General features: G+C 42.2%; 1 non-coding gene and 1 pseudogene across 1 annotated transcript; one reads left to right on the forward strand and one right to left on the reverse strand.

Moving 5' to 3' along the window:
- LOC118420073 overlaps nucleotides 1–8191 on the reverse strand; it is a 15915-nt pseudogene that overhangs the window by 3245 nt on the left and 4479 nt on the right.
- LOC118420376 lies at nucleotides 3860–4079 on the forward strand. The gene has a single exon (XR_004831736.1). It is a non-coding gene; the product is annotated as a small nucleolar RNA U3 (small nucleolar RNA).

Genomic DNA, 8191 nt, shown 5'->3' on the forward strand with positions numbered 1-8191 from the left:
CCTCATTCGTCCACACCAAGGAGTTAATTTTCTTCGCCCCTCTTTCGTCTCTACCAGACTCTCGATCGCGGGTAACTCGTAGAAATGGAACACATAGAGAGGAATATAACCGGCCAGGGAACAGCTCGCGATCCTAGGGATTCCACAGACTCCGTAGATCGCGTGCTGTTCCCTGGCCGGTTATAATCCTCTGGCCGGCTTACTCCTCTATTTGTTCCATTTCTACGATTTTTCCAGCGATCCGGAGTCTGGTAGAGACTACTTCTCTCAGAGAGAAAGAAAAAATTCGTTTCGCACGATTTCTTACATCTACGTTTATGAAGGTTAGACATGCAGATAAACAATCTCTACAATCGGAAAAAAATTCAGAAGGTTACTTCCGAACGATTCGAGTGACATGCATTACACTTCTTCGTTCTTCAGCGTTACTAGAATTTCCTATATTCTTCAAAACGCGTACAAAATTCATGGCTTCTCTGACATATGATCTACCTAATATATTATGATATGCCGGTCTCAATTTCCAGTCATATCTGTCATTCTCAGGTTGATATAGACATCCCCTAGAGGTCGTCGCTGAAAGGTATATGTAAACATTACAACTGATATCTCCTGTAACTCAATTCACAAGCGTTACTGTCGCAAAAGAGTCGTTAACAAAGGGCAAAGATAATCCCAGAAAAAGCAGTCCGCTTTACTCGTTCGTCTTTTAACTGCTATAGGCCGTCGGTGAATACCAAACGCAGACAAACCGATGAATGTTGAAAAGGTCAGAGGATACATTTACTTTATCTGAGATGCTTCAGTCCAGGGCTGAGTCTGGATAGCATCCAGAAAGGGGACGAAGGTTTCCTTTTCTTCAAGGTGCGGTGGTTAAGATACCGCAGGGTGACGAAGGAAGGTTAAATCGTTTAGGTGTGTGTCTTTCAGTTTGTTTTCCTCTGGCTATTCTTTAAGGATCTTCAATGGCAGATGTGTGAATATGGCGCGAAGGGCACAGAGGTAACCGACCGCGTCACTTATCAACAACTGTGTGGTTAGAACACTGAAGTTTTTTTTTACAACTTCAACTTTTCTTAAAGTGAGAAATATATCGTTCTGATCGGTTTATATCTTAAACAGTATGTAAAGACGACAAACTCATTAGGAGATGGCATGTAATAGTGAGTCTTATGTCAGTAATGTATTCAAATCTTGAGCGTCATTCTTTGCGTGTGTGTGTTTGTGTGTGTGTGTGTGTGTATGTGTGTCTGTCTGAATGTGTCTGTGTCTGTGTGTGTCTGTGTGTGTGTGTGTCTGTGTGTGCCTGTCTGTGTCAGCGTGAGTAGGTGTGTGTTTGTTCATGTGTCTGTGTGTGTGTGTGTGTGTGTGTGTCTATGTGCGTATGTGTGTGTGTCTGCGTGTGTGTCTGTCTGTGTGTGTCTATGTGCGTTTGTGTGTGTCTATTTGTGTTTGTCTGTGTGTGTGTGTTTGTGTATGTCACTTTGTATTTTCGATGGAGCCGAAAAATTATTAGCTTCGTTTAACTCTCTTTCTGCAAGTATTACAGTGTTTCTTAGCCCATGTTCAACAGTCTCTCCCTGTAGGAGACTAGTACTAGTTGCGGTTATTACGCGGGTAGCTAGAAGCTAGATTCAGTCATACCGACTTCCTCTCTCCTCTATATCTTCTAAAACACTCAGCCTTCATTTTCATGCCTCCTACTATCCGTACCTTCCATGCCCACAGGTCTTTTGTTATCTAACTCTGATCAAACTATTGGAGGCGAGCCAGGTCACGTAATGGTGCTGCGCTCCTGAAGAAAGCTGCGTTATACAGTAACGAGTGACAATGATAAAAGGGGTCAAATGTCCCATCTTACCAGGATGTTTTAAAACCGATGGTGAATGTATACTACACTTAGTGTCAGTATATACTTTGCCTTGCAATTTTGTAGTTACGACTCATTCAAAATTTGTAACCTTAGCACTTTGCAAAGGGAAACGAAAAGATTTAGAGTTTAACGTCTTTTCCTTATCTCTTGCTTCGGGATAAAAAAAGCATTAGCGACAGACTTCTGTATTTTAGCAGGTCTTCAAAGTCCAGCATAAAACAGTAGTTAGTATTGCTAGACTGTCTAGTACTAAAACCGTGTAGGAGTTAAGAACGTCATACGATTCACCGGGGAGTGACAACTTTGTCACTTTGGATGAACATTCCATGTTTATTCCACACCTACACGTAGCTAGGTACAGATAATACCGTCTTAAAACCGTGTAGGAGTCTGGAACGTCATACGATTGCACCGGGGAGTCACAACTTTGTCACTTTGGATGAAACAACGTTTATCCCACACCTACGCGTAGGACGCACAGAGAATACTGTTTAACAGTCCAATCCCTTATTGTCGCTTAGCTCCTAAATACTAAAATAGCAATGGTCAAAGGTTGTAATACACATAATGTTTTTGCCAGTATCTATTTTTTCATGTCCCGGTGTCTTCATCCCAAAGTGGTGAAAATCATACGACTTGTCCTGTGATCCTAGGCTGTAGCTTTGTGATACTCATTTGTCTTTACTTGTGAAATTATCAATTATATTATGTACATGCATGTGAACTAGACGATAGGTTTTAGTGATGTTAAGTTTGTGTATCTGTGTGTGTGTGTGTGTGTGTGTGTGTGTGTGTGTGTGTGTGTGTGTGTGTGTGTGTGTGACTTTCTGAGAGCTCACCTCCGACGTTTCACGACTGCCAGGCCAACTATGCTTACAAGTAACGTCGCTGCTCCCAGTACGGCGAAGACTACAGTCAGGCCCGCGGTCCTCTCGCTAGCCCGGTCCTCTTCTACTGTTGCCCTCTCCACACCCTCGATGGGGGCTCCGATGATGTCCTCTATTTCACCTCTGTGTTCTTCCAGTACCTTGATGAGTGTTGATTGGTCCAGAAATAACCTGGTCTCGTTATCTGCAAAGAAAATGTCTGTATAAATGTTTTGCAACAGTAATCAACTGCAAACAAACTTTCAAAGTTCTCACAAACAAAATATAGTGTGATAATTTACTTTAAAAGTATGGAGCGAGTAATATCCAAGCAGATCTATCAGGCGGCAAAGACTATATTCTAAAATGGGCTAAACAGTATTCAATTAGCCATTGGGAGCGAAGTATTTTCTCCTTTGTTTGTTTGTCTTCGTCTGTATATTGTCCGTTTTCAGTTTCGTGGTCACCCAAGAATGATACATATTTTCATTAAATTCCTGCAGTCCAGTAGGAGAGAGTCTTTGTCTCAACCGCATAATTTACTTACCAAATCCTACGTCATCCGTATGGCGAATGCCAATTGGTGGGTCAAGAGATCTCGCGGGAAAATTCAAGTCTCGCCTTGCACGAGAGTTGGTCAGGGTCTCGTCGGCGCACATCTCGTTGTTCTCGCGAGGCGTGGCGAGAAGCATGACCTTCAGCAGAGGAGGGGTCACTTCTGGGTAGCCAGCTCCCACGTGGATGTCGTCCTCGGTGACAAATTCTAACTGAGCAGAACTGGGCGTCAAAACATGAAGAGATCCAGATTTAGAAAATAATGATAATAATTTCAACCTTGCCGATTTCCCTTGGGGCAATGCGACTACTAGAACCTACTAGCGAATTTGAACTGTAGTGTTATCATTCACTACACAGACATAAAAAACTGCAAGACCAAAAATACAAGATATTCTTTTCACCAATACTTCGCTAAACTATACTGAAAAAAGAGAGTGCATAAATGATACCAAAGACAATGTAACGTATGGAATCTAGTCTTTTTTTATGTATTAGCTCCCAAGACCACAAATTGAAATGTTGCCAATTTTGTTTGACTATTGCAAGCTGCAATATACACTCCAAGATCATACTTTTAGGGATCATTTCTATAGTATGTGACCCGTGCATTCTCACGGAAACGTGAACGCACGCAGGAGCCACGATGACGAGCGGTAGCGTTCCCTTCTGAGCGCGAAGCGGGTCGGGAGTGGTGCCCCTGGGGTACCGGGTTCCCGGCCATTGATGACCGTTCCTGTCCCTCTTACGGAGGGCCTGGAGGAAGGGCACGCATTCTGAGTGGTTTCATTATTTAATATCAAAGAAAACCTTAGGAAACCGACCGCCAGACTATGCGACGCCAATGCACAACAATTGCAAGGAAGTATCATTTAAAGTACTAGTCAATGATTGTTCAGATCTAGACAAAAACGACTATGCGACGCCAATGTACTATAGCTATTGCAAGGAAAAAGCGTTATTCAAAGCACTGTTTAAGGATTGTTCAAAAGAAATTGCATGATCTATTACAGATGCTTCAATGGTATACCTAAATATAACACATAAAATTACTTATTCAGCATTACTTGACGCGAACCACGGAAATGTTAACTATATGAGGCATTACTAAGCTTCATGACGACCAAATAGGCAGACAACGATCCAGAGGAGGTGTCCCAGAAGTAGAACGTACATGCGACATAGGCCGACTGACACTTCCGGCATGTCATCTCTCTTGGTCAATTTGTACCATTTTGCTGCTCAACTTTGGAGTCTGGCATTTCTAGAGAGTAGAGACTATGTTTTCGTCTTTTGGCTAGTCAGGGATAGTTTAAGAAAAGTCCTGTGTAGCTTACTAACGTTATCATAAAGACTCACGATTTCTTCTCCTGACCGTACGGACAGCACAGACTGAACCGGACGGTACAGTACTTGTTGATAACTCTGGAAACAGCCTTCTTCAAAAGTCTCTCTGCCTTGTGCCACTAAAAATATCATAATGGTTCCCGTGTTAACGCATAACAAGACTGTATCTTCAAACATGGTATGTGAAGTGCAATTTCTGCTGAACACAATAATCTTAAATATACCCACCCCAAAAGGTCATTATTAGAATGCTATGGACATAAGATGAAACGTCTGGTCAAAATTGCTGATAAGATATACCTGAGACGCCGCCATGCGGATGTTGATGATAACGCCGAATTTGACCTCCGCTCTGCTTTCTGGAAGGTGCAAGAAGTGATGTTTTACAAAAGTGGGAACGAGGAAGGTGTTGTGTGCACAATTTGTACTACTCTCCAAGCAGAGGTTCAGCTCCGGATGTTTTAGGCATTTCAGAAAACGGTACAAAACAGAAAGCGCCCGATAAAAACACATAAAAAATGTAAGAAAACATCCTAAGCCACTGCTTGGAGAGTAGACTACATATTTTAAAAAAACGGTACAAGGTAGAGAAACCCCCAATAAAAACGCCGAAAAAAACTCATAAAACAACCGGGGTCGAACCTCTGTTTGGATAGTACAATATTATTGTATAAGCGTGGTTTGGATATTGGATGTATGCTGAGTTAACTTACTTTGACACAGTGCTCCGTAGTAGTTATCCGTGCACTGACATCTGCAGATTTTCTTGAGAATTCCTCCATTTTGACAGATCATTCCAGCGCACGGTGGAGGGCGCGCCGTGGTTACCACAGGTCCAGACGTCGTCTGCCTGTTACTCACGGCACTTCCGCTAGATGTCGCTACTGCCTTGCTAACAGCACTCGTTGATGTAGCGGTTTCTATTGCTGATGTAGCGTCTATCTCGCCGTCGGGGGACGGTTTCGGCATGGCAGCCTTACAGGAAGCTGGGACATCTGTAAAACAGGGTGAAAGATCCAAAATATATTACCAAGTAGCCTACTTGAGGGAACAGTACTACTTCTTGATGGAACATTACTGAAGCATTATGCCAGTTATTCCTTTGTCAAAAGGTGCCTCGTAAGGGAACATAAGAACGTACAAGATAAAAATAGTTCTAGTGAGCACTGACCTGATTAGAAGACTTACCTTTGAATTTAGTACAAAGTCTGCAGTTGGTGTCTTGCTCAGCATTTGCAAACTCTGTAAAAGTAAAGAACAATACTTGTGCATGCAAGCAAAAAACAAACAAACACAAAGGCATGTAATTTTTTTAAATGATGGTAGATCGCCCGTACTTTCATGTTGGCTAATAACTGTTACAGCTCTCTCTATCTCTCCCTCTCTGTCTCTGTGTATGTTACCCTTTTTCGCTCTCTCGCTCTCTTTCTCTGTCTCTCCCTCTCCGTCTCTCTATATATCTACCTCTCTCTTTTTCGGCTTCTCTCTCTCTCTCTCTCTGTTATCTTCTCAATCATTAGTATAACTTTAATTAGTTTACAGGCCCTCCTGACCTTCCAACGTAAGGAAATAGCGACAGTCTACTACTTACTGCACTTCCCACACATTTCCCTGCACCCCTCGATGACTGCCGCTAGGCGGCCACACACGGCGGGTCCATACCAGCCGGGATTACAGTAACACAACTGGTGCTTGTTCTGGCATGGCGCTGGGGAGACAAGGATGAGTAAGTCGTAAAGCGTTTGATGGGTTTTAAAAGGGAAAGACGTAAAATATTTGCAGTACCTTCTATTTAAGCTTCAGAGAGTATCGTATGAGTCATCATCTGACGACAGCTGTATGCAACCTACTCGTGACACATAATTACACAACAATATCAATGTATCAAAGTATGACACTTGCATATACGATTCTTAACAGCATCGATATATTAGCGATTCAAAATAATATCAGTTTTCTACCTACCTCCACAGTTGGTACCGTCCCAACCATCTGGGCATGCGCAGGAGCAGTCGGTTTCGTTGAGAATCCCGCCATTCTGACACCGCAGTGCGCACTCTGTTGATGAACAAGAATTCAAAGTTTGTGTAATTGAGCCCGGTTTTAAAGAGTTCACTCAAAGACAGAGACCCAGAGAGAGAAAGGCAGTAAATTTAGTTGGTATGACGTCATAATGGAAGAGAAGAAGATACTCACCACAACCACTGTCTTCTGGTGCGCATGCGTCAACTAAGGAAGCGAAATAATAGAAAAATCGTGTCATTGCGTAAATCTCAGAAGATAATATAACATTGGTGTCTACAAGCAGGTTATACGCTACACATCTATTTTGAAAATGTTTTACAACCTGTTATAACAACGCTCTATTTTTCACAGAAAAGTATGTTGAATTTAGCATTAGTGTCAGTATGTTCAAAGATTTACTTTCTTACAGCTTTCTTTTAACAGCGTTTTTGCCAGTTATCTACTCTCCATAGGCAAATGGCTCACCACATAGCCCGTCCTTACACCACCCCTTCTCTGACGCGCATGTCTGACAAGCTGATCCTGTGACGTATGGTCTCATGCCTGCATAGTTCCCCCTATAAAACACGATAAGACACAAGACACGTCATCATCGTCTTATCATAATATATACGGCCGAGGAAAGGTAGGTAAAAACCATGCATATGGTAACAAAACTTCAGTAATGAGAAACAGAGATACCTATATTTGACGTTTAGCAGTTCACTGTGTGCAACGTGTGATACAGCCTTCAAGTAAAATTTATAAATCAGCGATATTCCAAACGAATTCAAACGCACGGGCAAAGCTAAATGTAAACCACTGGAAAGAAAAATCAACTCTTCTTGTGTCCACGTCTAGCAAAGAAATAGATATAGAAAAACAACAACAAAGTCAACATACAAGAACAGTATGCATGATCTGTTCTACATAACATAACGGGTTACAAAAGAAGCCGCTAGGGGGCCAAAATCTCATCGTTTTCAGGCCGGTCTCATGATCATCAATACCTACCCACATACAAAATATCATATCAATACAATCCATTCAGGCGTTCTCGAGTTATGCTGGTCTTCTACAAACACACAAACAAACGCTACCCAAACTATTACCTTCTTGCCGAAGGTAAAGATTAACTACTCACCCAGGTCCGTAGTTACACGTCAGTAGGTAGGCATTAGTAATGCTACTGCCTATAACAGTGGGGCAGAACGCCAAGCCACATCCAATCGCGTGCGACCTCCCCCACATCAGCTGTAAATAAGTAAACGAAAACAATAAACAGTGAGACGATGGCAGGGTAACGGTTATAGAATTTGAAAATAAAGGTGTGACATGATTGGCTATGAGCACCTGTGTGTAGTGGCCGCAAACCTTGTCATGCGCACAGGAGGCACTGTCGTAATTGTAGTATGACACCTCGTTGTACCAAGCCTGGAAAATATAGAAGAAAATACATATTGTTATCACTTCCATTTTAATGAGACAAAACTACACTGTTGATGGTTTAGATACATTGTCAATTTTTTTATTCGTAGATCTTATT

The sequence above is a fragment of the Branchiostoma floridae genome, chromosome 7 (assembly GCF_000003815.2).
Source record: "Branchiostoma floridae strain S238N-H82 chromosome 7, Bfl_VNyyK, whole genome shotgun sequence".
Classification (NCBI taxonomy): Eukaryota; Metazoa; Chordata; class Leptocardii; order Amphioxiformes; family Branchiostomatidae; genus Branchiostoma; species Branchiostoma floridae.